The following is a 203-nucleotide window of genomic DNA, read 5'->3' as shown; positions in this document are numbered from 1 at the left end:
AAGCATGCACTTGTGACTTACTAGCAAGCATCGACCCATTTCGAAAGGTCACGCAAGCCGTTCGTCACTTGTCTCACCTCCCTCCCTCCTTAACCCCCCCCCCCATGTGTCGGACATATTTGCTCGAGATCCCGATAATCGAGCAGTCTGCCTTCGCCTATGTGGCTCTGTGACGCTTCGGGTGCCGGCGCTGTCAAACACAC

The sequence above is a fragment of the Penaeus monodon genome, chromosome 29, assembly GCF_015228065.2.
Source record: "Penaeus monodon isolate SGIC_2016 chromosome 29, NSTDA_Pmon_1, whole genome shotgun sequence".
In the NCBI taxonomy this organism is placed as follows: Eukaryota; Metazoa; Arthropoda; class Malacostraca; order Decapoda; family Penaeidae; genus Penaeus; species Penaeus monodon.
The sequence above is the reverse complement of the archived record's forward strand: the minus strand, read 5'-3'. Positions refer to the sequence as shown.